Raw genomic sequence first — 23442 nt, 5'->3', positions numbered from 1 at the left:
ATTAAGAACTGAAATGTAGCTGTCCATGCAGTACTGTTGGGTCCATAGGTCTGTATACAAATGCCCTTAATCATTAGTCATGAAAGAATCTCAGTTAGATTCAGGTCAGGGGTATTTAAAGTTCATGGTTTGTTAAGAAAATGAGTGTCAGAAGTGTTCTAGTGAAATACAGCATTAAGTTTTGATTCTCTCTCTCCTGGGCAAGTAGATCTGTGCGTTAAAATTTTTCCTTTTATACCAACCAACCTCTATGCAGGAATTCCTTTGAAAACATAGAAAAAGTAGTTATCCAAATTCTTTTTCTTGTTCTCTAGAAAGTAGAATCATGACAAAGAAAACACTCAGACCTTAAAGTCAGCAGAGTTAGCTTAAGGACCCATATAAGACGTCTTCACTTCCAATATTTTATAGTGGAGTTATTTAACAACCTATAAGTCAAGGTTGTATATTAACCAATATATAATTTGAAATAGCAAGTTATATATTAAACTCAGAAATGAACTTTAAAAATTGGACTTACAAAGTCTATGTCATTTTATTTTACACAGTCCTTTACCTTTCTCTTGTTTATCAAACAGCTTGGGCTTGGGTCAGCAAAGTTTTCCATCATTCTCTTGAAAACTATTCCAATCACTACGTATCTCTTATGGTACTCTATTTGCATTTAATTACTTGGCTTTTATTAAAGATATAGTAAAGATATATCAAAACTTTTTTATGGATTCCTTCACTTACTACTCTCAGGGGGGGGGAATGTGATTCTATTTTCCAGAATCTTTGAGAAGGAATATTCTTTTCTATCTTGGAGTTCCACAGATATTTTTCTCCTATGCTAAAGCTGGAAGATTTGACCTGGCCTTTATGAGAATGTATTTTTTTTTTATAAACACCAAAAACTGCCCTGTGGCAACTTACTGTGCTAGTGAGAAATCTCCTTGACTCAGAAGTTATGTAATAATTTTGAGCAGAGTTTTCCCCAAGACCATTTCAGGCATTTAAATGAGGTATCATACTGTCTTGCTTAGGAAAGGAACAGTTACAATATGGGGAAAACATCCTTAGGCTTTCTGATATTGGAAATCTTCCTAGCAGCTTATATTTATAAACCCCTCCCAGACGTTGAAGAACCATGGAAAATAATGCTGTTAGATACTTCTTTACAAACATCAAGATATTTGGTAAGTGAAAACATGTGCTAATCAAAAAAGGCAAATTTTCTAAGTTTCCCAATTTGTTTGTTTTGTTTCTGCAAGTTCTACATAGCCTTAGCTTCCTATTGTCAAATTCTGCTCATGTTGTGAAATGCTATACCTCTGAACGATCTCAGAGCAGACTGCTAACACAATAACCAAGGAGACATTCAGGTTGTAATTTTAAAGTGATCTATTCTGCTAGCAGTAGAGTAAAAATGTGATCATTTGTGTGCATGCATGTGTGTGTTTGTGTGACAATCGTGTTTTACTTTCTCTACTTTTACTTTTGTGTGATTTTTAAATTCCCTACAAAACTCAGAAATCATGTGCTTGAGATCTTCTAGTTAACTGTGACACTTAAACACTAATAATGGATTTAGAGTACAGTGTATACAGTAGGCATGTTAATAGGTTCTAATGGTATATATTTGCTGACTGCAAATGCCTAATAAAAAGCATAAGATGTGTAGTTAGTGGCAATGGATTATTGCCACTGGATCTTTTGTTTCTATTATGACTACTTCATTGGGAACCTAATCCAGTTTATTCCTCTAACACTCTCCCTGAAAAATTAGCCTTCTCATTCTGTCCCTGTCTCCTTCTTTCACTATATACTAAAAAGAGTAATCAACAAAGACTGTTTGGTGGTAGAGACTGGAGGCTGCTAAAGGTCCAACCGCTAGAAATCTCTAAACTCCACATGCATATTTCCAGGAATGGAGAGTTCACTACTCTTTTATGTAGTCCACTCCAGTAAAAAAATTTTTTTAAACAAATTTTATTTTTTGAATAGTAATGCATCCATATGGGCATCCCCAGTGGTTCAGCAGTAAAGAATCTGCCTGCAATATAGAAGATGCTCGAAATGTGGGTTCCCTCCCTGGGTTGGGAAGATCCCCAGAGGAGGGCATGGCAACCCATTCCAGTGTTCTTGCCTGGAGAATCCCATGGACAGAGAAGCCTGTCAGGCTGCAGTCCATAGGGTTGCAAAGAGTCAGACAAGACTGACATGACTGAATGTCATGTCACACACACGACATGTCATCACACACGCATCCATATAGTTCAAAAATCAAATCAATATGAAAAAAGTAAACATTGAGAATTCCTGCTCCTATTCCTGTGTTCATCCATTCTATCCTCAGCCCAGGCCTCTGAAGAAAACCAGTTTATTAGCCTCTTGTGATTCATCCTGGGGCTTCTTTATACAAATAATACCTATAATACAGTAATAAAAAGCATATATTCTTATCCTCTTTTCATTTTTACATGAGAAACAACATAGCAAGTATTCTATTGTGTTTTTTATATTTTTCATTTTGTTATATATCCTGTAGATGTTTCCACAGCTTCACATATAAAGCCCCCTCATTCACTTACATACTGCAAAGGATTTAGTATGAATATAAACCATAGTTCACTTAATCAGGCCTATTGAAGTTCAAGCTTTTTATCTTTTTGGGATTTTGTTATTATGAATAATAAAATGATAATACATGAAAAATATTCAGAGGCCGAGTTTTGTCTATGATAAATCCATGAAGTGGGATTGTTGAGCATTTTGGAATTTTGCTAATTATTGCAAAATTGCCCTGTTTATATTGTCCACACCAACCAACGAGACATGAGAATATCCATGCTCTGTCAGTTTCTCAACAAAGTATGTTGTAATTTTTCTCAGTTTTGTTTTATCAACATAATGATAAGTTGTATCTTAGTATACTTTTATTTTGTATTTCTCTTAGATTCTGCCTAAGAAGCTCAGGAAATAAATTTTCCAACAGTTAGTCCCTTAAGCTGAGTCATAATGCTGCTATTGTGTGACAAGCCTGGGAGTGCTTGCATCAGGCTAAGCAAATATCAAATACCTTCACCTTTGTAACTACCAGCTTTGTTGCAGTTTTAATAGGTGCATTTAGTGTACATGACAATGGCTGACATAAATACTACATTATGGAAACAAAAGAGTAGTCCATCCCTTGTCTGTGCATCTATATTTATCCATAATATTCATATCAAGTGTACATCAAGAGGAGCTGACTACATTATTTGTAGAGCCTGATTCAAAATAAAAAGGCAAGAACCCTTGTTCAAAAGTTAGAAAAGCACAAAGGCATTAAAACATACAACTTTTCTTTTAAAAACATTTTATTACTGATAAAATATGGGTAATAGTGAATACATGAATAGCAAAAGTTACAAATTGTAAAACTATAGTTTGATATAACTTGTGTGTTATAATGAAAAATAATAATTTATTAATGTTATGTTTTTTATTGATCACAAGATTTTTCTGGCTTTCTTTTCTATTAATTTATTCATCAGGTCAACAAAATATGTACTTAGACAAATTCATTTTCAGTTCATATCATTAAAAGTGAAGTCAGCTGCTTTTGGCAAATGCAAGGTCATGATTAATTTTTAATGATCTTTGGATATTTTGGACATTAACCTTTTATCCATTACATAATTTGCAAATGTCTTCTTCCATTCAGTAGACAACCTCCTTTTCATTTTGTTGATAGTTTTCCTCACCATGCAAAAGCTTTTTAATTTGATATAGCCCTATTTGTTTATTTTTTCTTCTGTGTCCCTTGCCTCAGAGACATATTCAAAAAGAATTACTAATATTGATATCAAAGAACATATTGCCTAATCTTTAAGAATTTTATGGTTTCAGATATTACATTAAGTCTTTAAAATATTTTAAATTTCTTTTTATATGTTGTAAGAAAGTAGTCTAGTTTGATTCTTAGCATGTAGCTGTCCAGTTTTTTCAATAGCATTTATTGAAGAGTCCATCTTTTCCCCATTATATATTTTTGCCTCCTTTGACATAGATTAATTGCCCATATAAGTGTGGGTTTATTTTTGGGCTCTCAATTCTATTACATTGATGTATGGGTCTGTTTTATTCTCATATCATACTGTTTGATTACTGTAGCTTTGTAGTATAGTTTGAAATCAGACAGCATGTTAGAGCCAGCATTATTCTTTTTTCTCAAGATTGTTTTGGCTTTTGGAGTCTTTTGTGTTTTCATACATATTTTAGAATTCTTTTTTCTAGTCTGTCATTGGTATTTTGATAGAGATTGCATTGACTCTATAGATTGCTTTGGGGAGTATGGTCATTTTAGCAATACTGATTCTTCTCATTCATAATCATTGTATATCTTTCCATATTTTTGTTTCGTCTTCAATCTCTTTCCTCAACGTCATATACTTTTCCAAGTACTAGTCTCACTGAGTGGCCAGGCCAATTGATCTGAGCACAGACTGATTGCTGCCTATAAGTCTGAGCATGTAAAGTGATGTCCTTTCACTTATTTCTGATATTGCTAAGCAGCATCTTCTCTTTTGTTTCTGACTAGTCTGATCTGAGGCTGATCAATTTTATAGTTTCTTTTCAAGGAATAAATCTTTGGTTTTATTTATCTATTTTGACTTTATTGATTTCTGGGGTTTTGTTTGCCCTACGTCTTTTCTCCATACTTATGGTTTAATTTGATAATCTAACGGTAAATTCTTAGTGGAGGAAGCTTAGCTCACTTCCCTTAGACCTTTCCTCTTTTCTAATATATGCATTTAAAGCTATGAATTTTCCTTCAGTCAATGTTTCTCCTGTACGCTACAAATTTTGATATGGAATAATTTCATTTTCAATTGCTTCAAAAATTTTTTTCAATTTGTCTAGCGGTATCTCTTCCTTGACTGATGAATTATTTAGAAGTATGTTGTTTAATTTCCAAATATGTGGGGATTCCTCATAAATCATTGTTTCAGATTTTTATTTTAATTATACAATGGACAGACAACATATTCTGTATTATTTTAATCCTTTTTAACTTGCTGATTTTTTCCCAAAATATGTCATAAGGTACATCTACTTCTGCTTTTCACCTTTGACTGTGTGGATCCCACCAACTGTGGAAAATTCTTAAAGGGATAGGAATACCAGACCATCTTACCTGTCTCCTGAGAAACCTATATGCAGGTCAAGAAACAAGAGTTAGAACCTTACGTGGAAAAATTGGTTCAAAATTGGGAATGGAGTGCGACAGGCTGTATATTGTCACCCTGCTTACCTAAAGTATATGCAGAGTATATCATGCAAAATGCCAGGCTGGATGTATCAGAAGCTGGACTCAATATTTCCAGGATAAATATCGACAATCTCAGAAGTGCAGATGATACTACTCTAATGCCAGAAAGTGAAGAGGAACTAAAAACCCTCTTGATGAAGGTGGAAGCAGAGAGTGAAAAAGCTGGCTTAAAATTCAACTTTCAAAGAACTAAGATCATGGCAATCTGGACCCATCACTTCTTGGCAAATAGATGGGGATAAAGTAGAAGCAGTGACAGATTTTATTTTCTTAGGCTCCAAAATCACTGCAGATGGTGACTACAGCCATGAAATTAGAAGACACTTGCTTCTTGGAAGGAAAGCTATGACAAACCAAGACAGAGTATTAAAAAACAAAGACATCACTTTGCCAACAAAGGTCCGTATAGTCAAAGCTATGGTTGCACCATAAAGAAGGCTGGACACCAAACAATTCATGCTTTTGAACTGTGGTGCTGGAGAAGACTCTTCAGACTGCCAGAAGATCAAACCAGTCCATCCTAAAGGAAATCAGTCCTGAATATTCATTGGAAGGACTGATGCTGAAGTTGAAGCTCCAACGTTTTGGCCACCTGTTGTGAAGAGCTGAATCATTGGAGAAGACCCTGATGCTGGGAAAGATTGAAGGCAAAAGGAGAGGAGGGTGGCAGATAATGAGATGATTGGATAGTATCACTGATTCAAAGGATATGAACTTGGGCAAACCCTTGGAGATAATGGACAAGGAAGCCTGGTGTGCTGCATTCCATGGAACACAAAGACACGACTTAATAACTAAACAACAACAACAACATCTTTGTGAAAGTTCTGCATGCAATTGGAAAGAATGTGTATTCTGTTGTCACTGGGTGGAATATTTTCAATATGTCAATTAGTTCTGTTGGGTTCATAGTGTTTTTCAAATTTTTTTTTTTCTTCAAATTTTTTATATACTATTTTCCTGTTTACTTGCTCTATCAATTAATGAGATAGGAGTATCAATTGCCAACTAGTAATTTCAGATATTTCTGTCTTTTCTTTCAGTTTTTTTCAATTCTTACCCCCTATGTTATGAAGCTCTGTTACTGAATGCAGACACATTTTAGGATTGCTGTGTCTTCCTGGAGAACTAGGTCTTTTGTTATTCTGATTCTTGATAATAATCAAGAATCATCTATAAGAGGTATATAAAGAATCACCTTTTTAAGAGGTATAGATGATAATACAGTTGTCCCTCATTATCAGAGCTGGCAGGAGATTGGTAACAAATCAGATAACAAATCTGTGGATTTTCAGTCCCCTTATATAAAACAGTACAGAACAATGAACACAGTTAATTGTCCTGTCAGTGAATTTTAAATCCATGGATTCAACCAACCGCAGATCAAATCCCTAAACTATGGAGGGCCAATTGTATTTTGCTTCCTTAGCATAATTGTATTACCATTAAGATTTCTTTTTTACCATCATTTTTATAAAATGAGGAGAAATGAAGGAAGGTTAAAACAATGTTTATTCCACCATTGTTTTGTGTCTGCCATTTTTTTGAAATTATATATTTGAAAATGAATATTTTTGTTCCTTAGAATCCCAATCATTCTATACCTTTGATGAAACAGGTACTGAAGTCTTTTGTGTGTGGAAGTGTTAGTCTACTTCTTATTTTTATGAGTTTGTTATATATCTCCAGTCAAGAATACTGGAGTGGTAGCCATTCCCTTCTCCAGGGGATCTTACTGACCCTGGGGTTTAAGTCAGATTTCCCACATTACAGGCAGATTTTCTACCATCTGAGACACCAGGTAAGCCCATTCTAAAGAATAGTATTTTCATAATTAAAATAATGCAAGTATCATTATTCACATTGTGGCTGTACTTTCAAATATTTCATAATTTTTTTAAAAATAAATTCTCAATATATGTATCATAGCTTCTTGGGTTTTGTATTGCTTTTAATAAGTGTGTATATATTTTGTACAATACTTCTTAAGGATTCTTTCCTCTTACTTAACTTCATGAAGTCTGGAAGTATAGGAATAGCAAATGACCTGTATTTCTCTAACACCACAATTTTGTTTTTCTCTAGGTTAAGCTAATTTTATCTGACTGAAAGGGCTTTTGCTCAGTTGATCATCCAAACTCTACTTTCCCGTTAAAGTTTCTGTTCAAATATAAGTCAAAAACCTTTTCCTTCCCCAGCATCTTCACAACTATTTCAAAGAATTACAGCCATATTTTATGTTCAGTTCAGTTCAGTCACTCAGTTGTGTCCAACTCTTTGCAACCCAATGAATTGCAGCACACCAGGCCTCCCTGTCCATCACCAACTCCCAGAGTTCACTCAGACTCACATCCATTGAGTCAGTGATGCCACCCAGCTATCTCATCTTCTGTCGTCCCCTTCTTCTCCTGCCCCCAATCCCTCCCAGCATCAGAGTCTTTTCCAATGAGTCAACTCTTCACATGAGGTGGCCAAAGTACTGGAGTTTCAGCTTTAGCATCATTCCTTCCAAAGAAATCCCAGGGCTGATCTCCTTCAGAATGGACTGGTTGGATCTCCTTGCAGTCCAAGGGACTCTCAAGAGTCTTCTCCAACACCACAGTTCAAAAGCATCAATTCTTTGGCGCTCAGCCTTCTTCATAGTCCAACTCTCACATCCATACATGACCACAGGAAAAACCATAGCCTTGACTAGACGGACCTTTGTTGGCAAAGTGATGTCTCTGCTTTTGAATATGCTATCTAGGTTGGTCATAATTAGGATGTCCTTTTATAACAAGTTTTCCATCTGACTCTGATTTTTCTTTTCTTTCTTTCTTTCTTTTTTTTTTTTTGAGAATGAAGAGTTTGCCTGGGTCTGCAGGATATTGATAGTATTTAACAGAGAATTATATATTCCATATTAATATTACTATTGGGTAAATGTGTAAGAAGGATTGATGTCATTCATGCTCATTCATCATATGGTAATAAAGCATTTGGGTTCATATATCTTCTGGTGGTGTCATGGCTGATTTTTCTGAGACTGCATAACTAACACTTATGATCATGTTGAAGATTAATGTGCAATTCTTGGCTCAAAAGCTCTTTACATTTAGAATACACATGTATATGAATGTGTTTCATCTTAGGCCTTGTTTGCTGAAACATTGGGACTAAGCCACGTCATGGAAGCCATCCTATTCTTTTCAAGTATTCAATGTGTTTCACCAACATCAGATAAAAATATAACTGTGAGAGATACAACATTTAACAACATTCCTGTCCATATATATGTGCCCCAATGGAGACAAAATCATTAAGAAGAGGCTTGTTTTATGTTCATGGTGGTGGCTGGTGTTTGGGTAGCAATGGTAAGGATGATATGTTGAATGATTCACTTCATATAATGTATATGATTACTATCATATTATCATCTAAAAATTAAATATCATGTTCCTGTTTGTGAAGTTCATTTCAGTCAAGCAGTGTGAATTAATGTTCTTGAAATCTCAGTCAAAATAAAAGTTTATTAACATATAGAATTTAAAACACTTTTGTTACAAAAATTATGAGAGCTTCTGATCTTATCACTCACTGACAGAACTTACAAGTTTTACAGAATGGAGATTAAGCTACTTAGGAAATAAACTCTTTAATCCAATTTTCTGTTGATGGGCAGGGCTGAGTTCCCTCCCTGTTGTTTGACTGAGGCCAGACTATCATGGAGGTGATGAATAGAATGGCAACCTCCTTCAAAAGGTCTTGTGCATGTACTGCACACTTAGTGCCCCAAACCCTGCAGCAGGCCACCACCAAACCCACGCCCCCGCCAGAGACTCCTGGACACTCATGGGCAAGTCTGGGTCAGTCTCTTGTGGGGTCACTGATCCTTTCTCCTGGGTCCTGATGTGCACAAAGTTTTGTTTGTGCCCTCCAAGAGTCTGTTTCCCCAGTCCTGTGTAAGATCTGATGGCTCTATGGTGGGGTAATAGTGACCTCCTCCAAGAGGTCTTATGCCATATCCAGGTCTGCTGCACCCAGACCCCCTGCCCTGTGGCAGGCCACTGCTGACCCATACCTCTGCAGAAGACACACAAACACTCAAAGGCAGGTCTGACTCAGTCTCTCTGGGTTCTCCTGATGTGCACGAAGTTTTATTTGAGCCCTCCAAGCATCTCTGAGGAGTATGGAGTTTGATTCTAAATCCAATTTCACTCTTCCTACTGTCTTGTTGGGGCTTCTCCTTTGCCCTTGGACATGGGATATCTATTTTTGGTGGGATCCAACATTCTCCTGTCGATGCTTGTTCAGCAGCAAGTTGTAATTTTGGAGTTCTTGAAGGAGAAGTTGAGCGCATGTCCTTCCACTCCTCCATCTTGGATATATATAACTCAACATTCAGAAAACTAAGATCATGGTATCCAGTCCCATCACTTCATGGCAAATAGATGGGGAAACAATGGAAACAGTGACAGACTTTATTTTGGGAGGGTTCCAAAATCACTACAGATGGTGACTGCAGCCATGAAATTAAAAGACCCTTGCTCCTTGGGAGAAAAGTTATGACAAACCTAGACAGCATATTAAAAAGTAGAGACATTTCTTTGTCAACAAAGGTCCATCTAGTCAAAGCTATGGTTTTTCCAGTGGTCATGTATGGATATGAAAGTTGGACTATAAAGAAGGCTGAGCACCGAAGAATTGATGCTTTTGAACTGTGGTGTTTGAGACGACACTTGAGAGTCTCTTGGACTACAAGGAGATCAAACCAGTCAATCCTAAAGGAAATCAATCCTGAATATTCATTGCAAGGACTGATGCTGAAGCTGAAACTCCAATTCTTTGGCCACCTGATGTGAAGAACTGACTCATAGGAAAAGACCCTGATGCTGGGAAAGATTTAAGTAAGGAGGAAAAAGGGATGATAGAGGATGAGATGATTTGATGGCATCACCAACTCGATGGACATAAGTTTGAGTAAGCTCCAGGAGTTGGTGATGGACGGGAAGACTGGTGTGCTACACTCCATGGGATTGCAAAGAGTCAGACACGACTGAGTGGCTGAACTGAACAGAGGAAATAAAAAAACCTTTTTGTCTTTTGAACTCATTAGCATACTGCTGGAAACTTCAGATTTATTCTTCAAGACTGAAATGATTATTTTCCAAGTATCCAAAGGGGTTCATATAAAGGTAGAAAAAATTCCCAGTTAGTTAAATTAAATGTTAAGGTATAGTCTACTTTCTTGAAATCATCTACTGCTTAAGAGCATAGGACTAAGTAATAGGTTGTGTTTTCTTTTTCTTTATTTCCAAGAGAATTTCTATCCCTTCCCCAGATCAAGATGTACTCCAGAAAAATAGATGATTCTTTATGTTGAAAGTTGACATTTAGTACCTTTTTTCATGTAGGATATCACCATAGAGAGGATTGTGGATTAAAAGTAGAAAGATTCTGTTCAAGACCCAAGGTCCAGGGTATGAGAGTATAGTTTGTAAGGGTAAGACATGCCACTTTTCTCTGTTGGGTCTATACCTTATTGTGAAGCAGGCAACCAGAAAAATCCAAACAGGTCTTTAAAATGCAGGGTCAGAAGTGGATTCTAATTGCCAGTGTTCTAGGTTGTGTGAGTGTTGGCATGAAACTATTTTTCAATAGTGAAGGAAAAGATGACAGTCATTCCACGGGACAAAGAATGGTTAGAGATAGAAGAGAAAAGCAGAGAGAAGAAAATATCAGGAAAGAGGGTGTTTTAGTGCCAAAAGCTGAAGGAATCTTGAAATGTTAAAAGAAAGCCTCATGGACAATTTCATGGATTTTATGAGGTCAGGAACTGTAGAATGGTAGGATGTTAACTCAGTTACGATGGGTGAATACTGAAAGAGATACAAGGGCAAAGTTTTGCCAGCAAACAGAAGGAGGATTAAGTCTCGCTATGAGAGGGAATAAAAGGAAGACTTCAGTGGAGAGGTTGCCTGTTGGCATAGGGAGCATAAAAAGTAATTGAGGGAGTGCTACTTAATGATTACCATGAATAGGTGATATTGTTCATCGCTATTGATAAAGTTGTGTTTTTAAACTTTTTTTTTTTTACTATGATGGGTTTGTCTTTCAAATGGCCCCAACTGCTCAAAGCTTTGATCCTTAAACTATTTTGCTAAATTCGTACCTGCATGAGTGCCAATTCTCAAAACACGCACACAAACTCACACACCTATATGTACAGACTCCTCATAGAAAGCATTTATACAAATTTGCAATCTCTAGTCTGCTGCTGCTGCTGCTAAGTCGCGTCTGTCATATCCGACTCTGCGACCCCATAGACGGCAGCCCAGCAGGCTCCTCTGTCCCTGGGATTCTCCAGGCAAGAATACTGGAGTGAGTTGCCATTTCCTTCTCCAATGCATGAAAGTGAAAAGTGAAAGTGAAATCGCTCAGTCATGTCCGACTCTTAGCAACCCCATGGACTGAATTTAGAAAGGACCCCAAATCCTTTCTAAATTCTACTCAGAACCAGTAGAAAGATTACTGAGAGACTTCCCTCCTATATTTTAGCATATCTTTCTACCCACCTCAATTAAAGCAGCTATCTTTTTGCTTGTTTTTATTGTTGCCCCTATACCCCATAGATGTGAGTTCCTTAACGTTATAAAACATATTCTCTTCAAATTTTTGTTCCCAGCCTGTAATCACATAGAGGCAAAATCACATAATAGGCAGCAACACAAAGCTAATTTGACTAGCCCATTGAAAACTTTGGCAAATGGACAGGAAAGCTGACCAGGGTCAAGTGAAAGGATCACTGAAGGAATGATTCACATTCTATTGAGATGAATATGAGCATTGATCAACATTATCCTAGAGTTAGATTCTTTAGGTAGTATTTCAAGAAGTAATCATAAAGCTGCAATAGTAAACATTATTCTTAACAGTATCATTTTTCAAGTCTTATAAGTGGTCCAATATTTTTTTTATTCAGATTGTTATACCTATGACCTTCTGTCAAGATGGACAGCAGACAGAGTTGATGCAGTCATCATATCAACCAAGTAAGAGCTGTGTTCATTTGATTTTAGGTCATATGCCTTACATATCAAAATATACTCAACTATAGAGTGTCTAAATATGGCCAAAATTAATCCATGCCTCTGATGACATTAACTATGGACAAAGAAACCTACCTACTATCAGAGGCTTTCCAGTCCAGCATCAGAGAGAAAACACATGTACACATATTTCAAGAAGAGGACAAAAGCTATAAAGAAATAGATCAAGTGAAATTAACCAACAGTATCACATGGACTTGGGCTTCCCAGATGTCACTAGTGGTAAAGAATCTGCCTGCCAAGGCAGGAGGCATAAGAGACCTGAGTTCACTCCCTGGAGAAGAGCATGGCAAACCACTTCAGTATTCTTGCCCGGAGAATCCCATGGGCAAAGGAGCCTAATGGGTTATAGTCCATGGGGTTGTAAAGAGTCAGACACAACTGAAATGACAGCATGCATGCACACACACACACACACACACATATCACATGGACCTAACCACCACCTCTGGATTTTTTGCCTATAATTAGCAGAGTATTAAGGATAAGGACTTTGAAGCCAGAGGACTGGGATTGAATGTAGGCTCTGCAAATTGGTAACTGTGTGATATTTTAAAGAATATTTAACTCTAAATGATAATTTGCATATCTCAGTATTGATATGGGCTTAATTGTTATAATACATGTAACAGTGCTTGGAATGGTGCCTGGAAGTTTTATTCCTTTGATAAAAGCAACTATTACTCATGTTAAACATGAAAGGTAAGACAGAAACTATCTCAAAGTCCATTCTAACTCACAGTTTAGAAAGAGTAGGAAAAGCATTTACATTTTCTATAGAACACATTCCATGTGAGAATCTACTTAAAGTTAGACCTTAGATAATTCAGAATTAATAAACTAATGTAATAATGTCATGTCAAATTGAAATGTTTTGAAAAGTTTGAAAAGTAATTCTGGAGAAACAAGTAATAATAATGACTGATTTTTAAAAAAACAATATGTCAATTATCAAAAATAATCATTCTGTACACATTTTTAGCTAAGAGAGCAGCTAAAAAGATTTCCCCCTAAGATTGAACCAAATTTAATATTTGAACTTCAAATTTTGATTTTATAGATATGATATTTAGAGATTGTTAAATCTTATGATTAAGAAAAACATGCTTTCCAACAAATATTATGTTGGTGAAAAACAAATTTTTGCTTTAGATTTTGGATCAAGAGTCCAAACCTAGTTTTAGTGCATGACTTGATGATAGCATAGGGAACTCTACTGAATATTCTTTTGTAACATATATGTGGAAAGAATCTGAATAGCAATGGAGATGTGCGTATGTATCATCTGAGCTATTTTGCTGTACACTTGAAACTAACACAACATTGTAAATCAACTGTATCTCAAAATAGAATAAAATTTAATTAAAAACAAAATTAAATTAAATGACCAAAATATCACTGATTGAAGAAATATTGTTTTTCTATCTACAGCTACAGACTAGCCCCAAAGCATCATTTTCCAGTTCAATTTGAAGATGTGTACATTGCATTAAAATGGTTTTTAGACCCCCAGATTCTCGAAAGCTATGGTGTAGATCCTGAAAGAATTGGTATCTCTGGAGACAGTGCTGGAGGGAATTTAGCTGCAGCAGTGACACAGCAGGTAAGATGCTCAGCATTTTCACTTACTATGTATTCTTTGAAAAGTGAAAAGTGTTAGTCGCTCAGTTGTGCCTGTTTGTCATCCCATGGACTGTAGCCAGGCTCCTCTGTCCATGGAATTCTCCAGGCAAGAATCCTGGAGTGGGTTGCCTTCTCCAGGGGATCTTACCAACCCAGAGATGGAACCCAGGTCTCCTGCATTGCAGGCAGATTCTTTACCACCTGAGCCACCATGTTTTATCTTTCATTTAATAACTTTTGATTTGTACATTTATATTATAAATACAATGTGTCATTATTTTTCATTGTACTTATTTAGGGAAAATTATGAAGAGTAATTTCATATTTTAATACTTCTTTTTATGTAAAATCCTGATAACAATTTCCTATATAGTTTACAGGCATTTTTAGTGAGAGGAAATTAATAAATGATAGCAATAACCATAATTAGGAAATCAGAATAAGGTATGTTATCTGAGTACATTCATAACATATATTTTGAATATTGTATATTATGGTATAATATAATATGTGTATGTAGGCTTACCAGAAACAGGTCATCACTTCAAGAAGGTAGTGTCACTTTAGGTTTCAATTTATTCCTAAAACTAACTCTTTTTTCATTTTTAACCCTAAAACTAATTTTTTATTTTAATTATCAATAGAAATCTGAAGGTATGCAGGTAGACAGACAAAGAGGAAAATAAGGACTATTTCATAGGAAAATAATCACCCAGATTTAGATACTGTTATCTTAGAATAAATGTGTTAATAGAATCTGTTTAATATAAATAAAAATAGATTTTAAAACTTGGAAATATATTCATGGAAGAAGTTATAAAGTAATATGACTTATTTGAAAAATAAACAAGAACTTCAACAAGTAAAAATATTAGCTATCAAAATTAGGCATTCAATGTAGGGATTTTTTTTAAGATTTTGTACTTTTAGAGCAGTTTTAGATCCATACAAAAATTGAGAAGATATGAAATTTCCAGGACTTCCCTGGTGGCTCAGGTATAAAGAATCCACCTGCTAATGCAGGAGACATGGGCTTGATCCTTGGTCTGGGAAGATCCCACATGCCACAGAGCAACTAAACCCATGCCCCACAACTATTGATCTTGTGCTATAGAGCCTGGGAACCATAACTAATGAGCCATCTGCCCTAGAGCCCATGCTCCACAGCAAGAGAAGTCACCACAATGAGAAGTCCACACACCAAAACTAGAGAGAGTAGCCCCTGCTCACCACACTACAGAAAAGTCTTCATAGCAGTGAAGATAAAGCATAGCTTAAACATTTTTTTAAAATTTCCAATATCCACTCTGCCATGCATAACATAACTTCCTTCATTTTCAATTTTACCACTCAGAGTAATACATCTGTTACAGTTAATGAATTTCTATTTACACCTCATAATCATCCAAAGTCCATAGTTTATGTTGGAGTTCATTCTTGGTTTTACAGTGTAGAAGGTGGTCAATGTATTGACTGCAATACAGTATAGAATATTGGGAGAGGTCAGACAAATTGTATTTTGAACAGAGAAATTAAAAGACAGAAAATACAAAATAATGAGAATAGTCATTAAGCATATGGTGAAAGGGCTTCCCATTCAGTACTAGTAGTAAAGAACCTGCCTGCCAATGCAAGAACTGCAGGTTCAATCCCTGGGTCAGGAAGATCCTCTGGAGGAGGGCATAGCAACCCACTCCAGTTTTATGCTTGGAGAATCCCATGGACAAAGGAGCCTGGCAGGCTATAATCCATAGAGTCACAACTAAAATGACTTAGCACAGAAAAAGCACTAGAAAAAGACTAATATGAATATATTTTTCTAGTCTGAGGACAAAATTAGTATTTTTCTTACAAATAAAATTCAAGAGACTTCACAACCCAACATAATAGCCTTTGGATTTTAAAGAGGATTATTTCAAGCAGAAGAAATTTAACCCCAGATGAAGGGTCAAAAGGCAGGAATATATAAAGAACAGGGAAAAAAATTCGTAAATATATTGACAAACCAAAAATGAAAATGAATGTTGACTGTATAAAACATTAATAGCTGTTTCTTATGATTTTAAAAATAAAAAGAAATTAATATTAAAAACTGACAATAACACATGCATGAAGGGACTAAGTCACTGCAGATGGTGACTGCAGCCATGAAATTAAAAGATACTTACTCCTTGGAAGGAAAGTGATGTCCAATCTAGATAGCATATTCAAAAGCAGAGACATCACTTTGCCAACAAAGGACCGTCTAGTCAAGGCTATGGTTTTCCCTGTGGTCATGTATGGATGTGAGAGTTGGACTGTGAAGAAGGCTGAGCGCCAAAGAATTGATGCTTTTGAACTGTGGTGTTGGAGAAGACTCCTGAGAGTCCCTTGGACTGCAAGGAGATCCAACCAGTCCATTCTGAAGGAGATCAGCCCTGGGATTTCTTTGGAAGGAATGATGCTAAAGCTGAAACTCCAGTACTTTGGCCACCTCATGCAAAGAGATGACTCATTGGAAAAGACTCTGATGCTGGGAGGGATTGGGGGCAAGAGGAGAAGGGGATGACAGAGGATGAGATGGCTGGATGGCATCACTGACTCGATGGATGTGAGTCTGGGTGAACTCCGGGAGTTGGTGATGGACAGGGAGGCCTAGCATGCTGCGATTTATGGGGTCGCAAAGAGTCGGACATGACTGAGTGACTGAACTGAACTGAACTGAACAGCTTTCTATTATCTAAGAAGACAAAAAGAAACTATTCATATTAGACATTGATAAATCAATGAATTTTATTTTAATTCCTAGTGTAACCTATAAAAAATTTCTTTTAAAAAAGTACAAATAAAAAGATATTACAAGAAAATAGAATGATGAGACAATACATCAAAAAATACAAAAGACAGAAAAAGAATAGGTGAGATAAACAGAATGTACAATAATAGATAAATTTTATAAATTTAAACCAAATATATTAATAAAGGTTTTAGTGTAGAAGTACTAAAACTTCTGGTAGAATACAAAATAAGGAAACAATAAAATTTTAAAATAACCATAAGTTGTGTGAAAGATGCAATAAAATATAGGTAAATAGATAGATGGAAATTAAAAAGTTATTAAAAGGTATGTCATGCAAATGCTAATTAGTATGACCATTAATACTTTATAATCAGATTCAGTTTAGTTCAGTTCAGTCGCTCAGTCATATCTGACTCTTTGTGACCCCATGAATTGCAGCATGCCAGGCCTCCCTGTCCATCACCAACTCGCGGAGTTCACCCAGACTCACGTCCATCGAGTTGGTGATGCCATCCAGCCATCTCATCCTCTGTCGTCCCCTTCTCCTCCTGCCCCCAAACCCTCCCAGCATCAGAGTCTTTTCTAATAAGTCAGCTCTTCGTATGAGGTGGCCAAAGTACTGGAATTTCAGCTTCAGCATCATTCCTTCCAAAGAAATCCCAGGGCTGATCTCCTTTAGAATGGACTGGTTGGATCTCCTTGCAGTCCAAGGGATTAATTAGTCTTAGAAGGAAAACCTATCACTAGAGTTAGCATGCAACATTCCTAATTTTAATTCCATTCCACTGGAAGATGAAAAAAATCCTATCAACTTATATGCAATTAATAACATAGTCTCCAAATACACAGAGCAAAACTGATAGAAATAAAGGAAAAATTGACAAATTAATAGCAAAATTGGAAGAATTTTACTAACCTCTTTCAGTAATAGAACAGCTTGGCTAATAAATTTAACAGTGAACATAAAATAATAATCATCAGAAAATACATTCTTTTCAAGCACACAAAATATTTTTTTTTATAATCAAGCATATACAGGGTTATAACCACGTCTCAATCAATTCAAAGAACAGAAACTGAATAGACCTCTGATATTCATAGCATAGTCTGTGGACTAGCAGTATCAGCAGTATCTGGGCACTTATTAGACATGCAGAATTATTGCTCTTATCACAGAGTTCCTGAATAACAATTTGCATATTAGCAAGGGTTCAAAGTGATTTGTATGCACAATAAAATTTGAGAAATCAAGTTATTTTGATTATATCTCTATCCACAGTTAGCATAATACTTTGGATTACCAATAAAATGTCAAGAGAAAAGTCTATGTTTTGATAGTAAAATGCTCATTCCTGATTAATCCAAGTGTGAAAGAAGAAATAACAATGAAAATGTGAAAATATTTGAACTCTCACCCAGTCCAGTATTCTTGGGCTTCCCTTGTGGCTCAGCTAGTAAAGAATCTGTCTGCAATGAGTGGGACCTGAGTTCAATCCCTGGGTTGGGAAAATCCCCTGGAGAAGGGAAAGGCTACCCACTCCAATATTCTGGCCTGGAGAATTCCATGGACTGTATAGTCCATGGAGTAGCAAAGAGTCAGAGACCACTAAGCGACTTTCACAATACAATGAAAATATTATTATTATCCTTTATGAAATACATCTATATCAATATCCAGGGGAAAATATACAGCCTTAACTAAATATATAAAAATTATTGAAATGAACCATTCAGCAACTATTTCATGAAATTAAAAAAAAAGAGTGCCTAAAAATTAGAAGGAAAGATAAAATAATAGAAGTAAGGATATGAGAGATAGAAAACATACAAATGAAGTTGAAAATAAACACAATAGAATCAGCAAAGTCAATAAATGTACTTCCACTGATTAATCTCTGGTGGTGGTGGTTAGTCGCTTAAGTTGTGTCTGACTCTTTTGTGTCCGCGTGAACTTTAATTGCCAGGCTCCTCTGTCAATGGGATTTTCCAAACAAGAATACTGGTGTGGGTTGCCATTTCCTTCTCCAGGAAATCTTCCCTCCTGCATTGCAGGTAAATACTTTACTACTGAACCATCAGGGAAGCTCTAATCTCTGGTGAGATAGACCAAAACAAAAAAAAGAGGAGAATCTTAATAAACCAATATAAAGAATGAAGAGGGGACTATAACTACGTATCTCACAGATATTAAAAGGACAATAGTATACTTTGAACACTTTTACTGCTATGCTGTTAAATTTGATGAAATGGAAAGATTCACCAAAGGAAGAACTGACTGTAGGAGAAATATAGAACAAGAATTATCCTACTATCATGAAATCAGTAAACTGTATAGTCATTTTAATATTTTTACACACAGACACATACTTAGTGAAGGGTAAAATAGATTTAAACATACACTCTAACATTTATTTTTAAAACAAATATCTCTACTTCTAAAAAAGAATTCAGAAAATTAACAAATGTTGCATTTTGAGAAGTGGATATGTCATGATTCTTAACCTGACAAGGTCAGTTTAAGAAGGAAAAATTATAGGCATTCACATTTATGAGCATAGATACAAAATTCTGAAATGAAATACTAGCCAAAAAATTAAGCAATACATAAAAAGGTAGCATAGCATGATTATCTTGCATTTATTCCAGGATAATGTGATAGGTTTAACATTAAAATAGATATTAATACAATTATCCAAATAAATAATTAAATTTAAAAAATCTTATGATAATCTCAAATTAAACTGTTTAAAGATAATATTCAACATCTTTAAAGATGAAGCAAAATAGTAAACTATTAGTTAATTTATTAATAGTAAGCTATTAATAGTAAAAAGAGAGATTTTTAACTTTGTATATAAACAAAACCTCTTAGAAGAAACATCATACTTAATGATTAGTTATTAAAAACATTCTCTTGGATACACACCACCACTACCAAATGGCACCTGAAGTCCTGGCCGGTGCTCTGAGTGATGTGTAAGCTATACTAAAGTGTGCTAATCAGTCTGACTTCTCTTGAGTAGGCCAGTGCTCCAGGCATATATTAACACAAGATACAGTTGGTAGTGTTTGAAAAAACAACCTTTTGCAAGTCTGAACATTTTAATTTGCCCAAATATTGTTGTTCAAAAAAGAAAACACATGGGTTACTAAATACATATTTTATGACAAATACAATAATTTCTTTGTTTCAGTAGCAGAAGTATATTGCAGGAAAATTAACTTAGAAGGAAACTATAAAATGCTACTGTTCCTGGAAAGATGGGGACTAGCCCTAGAAAAGACAGAGCAATGCTCAAAGAAATAAAAAAATTATTCCACATGGTGTAGATTTATGCAAGAACAAACATCTCTTCAGTATTAGAGCCATCTCCTTCCCCTCTCAATGATTGTTGACATACTTAGATACGTAAAATATTCTTAATAATGGAAAAGAGAGGATTAAATATGTGCAATGCTTCAAATTAGAAATCTAGGTTACATATGTATGAAATTCATATAAAAATAAAAGATCTTATGCAGTCTATCTTACACAATCAAGACTGATTATTTTTGCCTTGGATATTAAAAGTTGCTTATAATTTATGAGTATCTAGTACTAAAATTTGCTTAATACTAACGTTTATTTTTTATCAAAATGTTGTTATGTTGTATTTTTAAGAATTTTAAATTTAAGGATACATTTTTTGCATTGTAGCTGTTTCTTTTTTTCTTTGAGATTTATTTAAATAACATTCTAATTTTTTTCAGCTCTTAGAAGATCCAGATGTCAAGATCAAGCTCAAGGTTCAAACTTTAATATATCCTGCCCTTCAGAATTTTGATTTCGGTTTACCATCATATCGAGAAAATGCACATTATCCAGTTCTGCCCAAGTTACTCATGGTCAGATTCTGGAGTGAATATTTTACTACAAATAGATCACTTAAGAAAGCAATGCTTTCCAACCAACACATTCCTCTGGAATCAAGCAATCTGTTCAAATTTGTTAATTGGAGTTCTTTGCTCCCTGAGAAGTTTAAGAAAGGTCACATTTATAAGACTCCAACTCATGGTAGTTCAGAGCTGACTAAAAAATATTCAGGGATTCTAGATGTGAAAGCTCACCACTGCTAGCTGATGACAGCAAGTTGCATGGTTTACCCCTGACATATGTCATCACTTGTCAATATGATGTCTTAAGAGATGATGGACTCATGTATGTTACTCGACTTCAGAATTCTGGAGTTCGAGGGATCCATAACCACATAGAGGGTGCATTCCATGGAACACTTTCTTTTCTTTTACTAAAGTTCGTTATAGAGCAGCCAATCAGTATATTAATTGGCTACATGAAAACCTGTAACAAAAATCTGATCAATATAGAAAAAGGTAAGCCCCAGAATTTCAGGAAAAAAGGACAATAACCCAAAGGATTCCTGTTAGGAACATATCTACCACAGTCTTGCTAAATCCACATGTACATAACTGTTGTCAAGGAATGATTTTTATAGGTTAGTCTCAGAGTGATTCACTCACTTTTGTTCCTCAGAATAGATAGATATTATTTATCTCTAGTATGAATTAAGTTGTTTCTCTAAGTATTTTTTGTCCCAGTTCAATATTAACTGTTCACCATTGCAAAATACATTTCTTAGTGCACAACTCATCTCCTTAGTCCAGGAAAATGAAATATAAGTCATTATATATTAAAAATATCTGGATCTCTTGAATTTTGATAAGACAGTAGGGAGAACTTACTTTAAGCAGACAAAAGCAGTATATACATTTGGTTAATCTGGGTCCTTGAGATTGGCAAGGAGTCAATGTAAGTAATAATTCCAAATATGTGTGGCCAATCCGTAATAGGAGAAACACAAGTAAACAAAAAAAAATATGTATGTATATATACATATATGTGTGTGACATATGTTTATATATATATATATGTATAAGTGAAGGAGGATAGCAAAAAAGTTGGCTTAAAGCTCAATATTCAGAAAACTAAGATCATGGCATCTGGTCCCATCACTTCATGGGAAATAGATGGGGAAACAGTGGAAACAGTGCCAGACTTTATTTTTTGGGGATCCAAAATCACTGCAGATGGTGATTGCAGACATGAAATTAAAAGACGCTTACTCCTTGGAAGGAAAGGACCAACCTAGATAGCATATTGAAAAGCAGAGACATTACTTTGCCAACAAAGGTCCATCTAGTCAAGGCTATGGTTTTTCCAATGGTCATGTGTGGATGTGAGAGTTGGACAGTGAAGAAAGCTGAGCAATGAAGAATTGATGCTTTTGAACTGTGGTGTTGGAGAAGACTCTTGAGAGTCCCTTGGACTACAAGAAGATCCAACCAGTCCATCCTAAAGGAGATCAGTCCTGGGTGTTCATTGGAAGGACTGATGTTGAAGCTGAAACTCCAGTACTTTGGCCACCTCATGCAAAGAGTTGACTCATTGAAAAAGACCCTAATTCTGGGAGGGATTGGGGGCAGGAGGAGAAGGGGACGACAGAGGATGAGATGGTTGGGTGGCATCACTGACTCAATGGACATAGGTTTGGGTAGACTCTGGGAGTTGATGATGGACAGGGAGGCCTGGTGTACTGCGATTCATGGGGTCACAAAGATTCAGACACGACTGAGCAACAGAACTGAACTGAACTGTTACATGTGTGTATATATGTGTAAACACACACACCATACATATATCCATATCCACATACCAAACCTCAATATAGTAATATGTTTTCTAAAATAATTCTGGGAAAATAAATTATTGAGGAATGAAATAGGTAAGTTAGAAGATGTTTTACATGAAATAAACTGATTTTTAAAAATTATGTGTGTGCCTCTAAATTGAGACTTCCTGAAACATTATGAATTCAATAATTTGAAAAACGTATTTCAGAAATCTTTGTGGAATACTTTCATTAGTGTGTTTGCCATTATTCTCTGCCGGCCTCAAAGGGTGCTGCAACAGAGAAATTTAGCTAATAAAGATGGTCCAGTGTTACTCAGACCCCACTCCAGTACTCTCGCCTGGAATATCCCATGGATGGAGGAGCCTGATAGGCTGCAGTCCATGGGGTCGCTAAGAGTTGGGTACGACTGAGGTACTTCACTTTCACTTCTCACTTTCATGCATTGGAGAAGGAAATGGCAACCTACTCCAGTGCTCTTGCCTGGAGAATCCCAGGGACGGGGAGCCTGGTGGGCTGCCGTCTATGGGGTCGCACAGAGTCAGACACGACTGAAGTGATTTAGCAGTAGCAGCAGCAGCAGTATTACTCAGAGTTCAGTGTACTAAAAATTCGTGCTTAACTGAATCAGTGTATTATTACATGTGATACTTTAACATAAAACAAGCAAAATCACAGCCAAATATGTGAATGAACATGAAAGGAGTTAGTGAGGGACAGGGAAGCCTGGTGTGCTGCAGTCCATGGGGTCACAAAGAGTCGGACACGACTGAGCGACTGAACTGACTGATAAATTTGACAAGAACAGAGGTACAGATGTGTAATTCCTATATGATTATTATTTATACTTTCTTAAGCTTATACATGGAGAAGGCAATGGCACCCCACTCCAGTACTCTTGCCTGGAAAATCCCATGGATGGAGGAGCCTGGTGGGCTGCAGTCCATGGGGTCGCTAAGAGTCGGACAC

At 35.9% G+C, this 23442-nt stretch overlaps 1 pseudogene; it reads left to right on the top strand.

The window, feature by feature from the left end:
* Positions 1-902: 902 nt before the first annotated feature.
* Positions 903-21531, top strand: LOC133254695 (arylacetamide deacetylase-like; annotated as a pseudogene).
* The last annotated feature ends 1911 nt before the right edge of the window (positions 21532-23442 follow it).

The sequence above is a fragment of the Bos javanicus genome, chromosome 1 (genome assembly GCF_032452875.1).
Source record: "Bos javanicus breed banteng chromosome 1, ARS-OSU_banteng_1.0, whole genome shotgun sequence".
NCBI classification, from domain to species: Eukaryota; Metazoa; Chordata; class Mammalia; order Artiodactyla; family Bovidae; genus Bos; species Bos javanicus.
Note: the sequence above shows the minus strand (reverse complement) of the source record. Positions and strands in the feature narration are given on the sequence as shown.